This window comes from Pseudorca crassidens, chromosome 20, assembly GCF_039906515.1.
Source record: "Pseudorca crassidens isolate mPseCra1 chromosome 20, mPseCra1.hap1, whole genome shotgun sequence".
Taxonomy (NCBI): domain Eukaryota; kingdom Metazoa; phylum Chordata; class Mammalia; order Artiodactyla; family Delphinidae; genus Pseudorca; species Pseudorca crassidens.
The window spans coordinates 4,193,048-4,195,521 of NC_090315.1; positions in this window are offsets into that span (position 1 = coordinate 4,193,048).

Below are 2,474 nucleotides of genomic sequence, written 5' to 3' on the forward strand. Positions count from 1 at the left end.
ACGTTCTAACTGCTGAGTAATTGGGTTGGTTCCCGTGGCAACCAACCCCCTACTAGTCGTTCATTAACATAACAAAAGACACCTTGTTCTGGCTCCTCACAAAGGAAATTCCAAGAGTTTGGGGAGCTCTGTGCCAGGAACTGGTGATGAACGTATTTCTTATTATAAATCAGAATATCAGGGTATGTGCAGAGGGAACCCAGGGCTTGTGGTTGTGTGTATGACCCTGTGAGTGTGTGAGTTTCTGGGAGTAGGTATCAAGAATGAATGTGTGAAGAACTAGTTTTGGTTTCCCAATTCTGTGACTAGGTAGTGATAATCAAAATAGCAGCTAACTGTACTATTATTAGGACTTTTACTATTTCTACCACCACCACTACTACTAGCAGTTAGCACTTAACTGATTGCTGTCCCTGGTCAAAAGTATATTGTCAACTGAAAAAACCTAAACTTGAGAATTATGGTTTATTTGGCAGACTGATATGGCAAGCAGCATTTTTCATTCACAATGGCATATTGATTATTTTGAAGGCAAGTTACATAAGAAAGAGCTGGTGAAAGAGGGATGCTTTGACCCACCTCTGTTTCCCTGAAAGCAGGAAATCTCCTGTGTGAAAGGCGCTTTTCCTGTACCAGAAGGTCACGAGACATCCTTATCACCAGAGATGGCATTTAGGGCCAAGAGACCTGTATAAGCAAACCTTACTACTTCTTTAATTTACCAGCTAAACCTAATTCTGTTTAGATTCTTCACTAACTGAGCACCCAAAACCTAAAATTCTTTGTCCTGTCATTTCCTCACAAATTTATTGTTTCTTTGTCTAAAAAGTATAAAAGCTGCCTGCTTTGGCCACTTCTTAAGTCTCATTTCTTTGAATTAAAGTTAGTTTCTTTTTCTCCTGTTACTCTGTCTTGAGTCAATTGTATTATTAGTCCAGCCACAAGAACTCAAGAGGGGGAGGGGAGAAATTTCCCTCCCCTCCCCCCAACAGTCTCCAGAGTCATGGAGGTCACAGTCAAATAAATGACCCTTACAGTAAACAAGCAAATAGAAATAGAGTACAACATTCATAAAATATAATACACTGTGATATAGGAATATTCTGATCATTCATCCATTACATCACAAAAGGTGGGTTGAGAGAGTTTCGTGCAATTTAGATAATGTGTTTTGTATCACATGATTTAAACTATAAGAAGAGTACAGATTCACATTTATATCTCTAGGGATATTCAAAGTTAGAACCTTCCTTTGGAGCTCCCGAAATTTTGCATCACAGGACTGTGGAGCAGTTGATTGGGAAAGACATGCCCTACATAGATATCATGATTAGAGGAGGCCCCATTGGGTTTCAAATGTAAACATCAAACCCATATTTCCTCTGAATTGTAAGCGATGATTTGTAACTGAGCTGCTTTTCACGTGGGCAACTCAACGTTGGGCACTTTACACTAGGGGGCAACAGAGATTTATTACTTAGCTAAGGAAGACAAAGTGTTCTCTGGAGCAACACCAAGGAAATTATCTAATATACAAACATGCCACTTTGAACAATGTTTTCTGATATGCTCACTTTGAATCAAGTTTTAATCTGTCCCACAAACAGAGTACAACCAGAGACATGATCCAAACTGAGCTTCCATTATTAGCTCACCTTGGCCTTGGAACTGAAGAATGACTTGGGAAAGAGTTGAATGGGGAGGGAAGGTTTAGAAACATTGTTATTTCTCATTCTTTACTTGTCCTTGCCTAGATTTATTTCCTGTCTATGGTGATTTATCCCAGTTGATGATAGATTGTTCCCTTCTTGCTGATGTAAATCCAAACTTTTCATTTTAAAAGATCTGCTGTTTTCCTAACATGCTTTTGAGATGCAATTGTTTCTATATTGTTCACCTATGGTTGTTAACAGATCATTTTTGTACTAATTTTAAATGTCAAAACTAATCTGTTTTTTCAAGTTAAACTTTATAATTGTGGACCTTAAAGTTGAATAGAAATTTAATCTTCAATAAACAAAATTGTAAAGGAAAAATAATCTGTTTTCCTGATTCCGTTTTGTTGCCTATCTCTGTTCTCCTGTAACTCACAGAGCTTCTTTAAGACGATGACTTTGAATTCTCCAGCAGGCTGTTGGTAGATCTCCATTTCTCTGGGATCGGTCACTAGGGCTTATTTCCTTCATTCGATGATGTCCTGTTTCCCTGATTCCTCGTGATCTTTGTAGCCTTGTGTTTATGTCTGCACTTTGGGAAGAAGTCACCTCTTCCAGTCTTTATGGACTGGCTTCAGGAGGGAAGGACCTCCAGCAGACAGCCCGGCTGGAGATTCTGGGGGTCCCTCCTGGAGGGGATGTTTAGGATTGTGTGTCTTCCCTCTATGCCACAGTGATCTCGGGTGGCCTCAGCCTGCAGCAGCTTCAAGCAAGATTTCAGATCCTGGCCACAGGCTGAAGTCAGGCCATGGCAGAGAG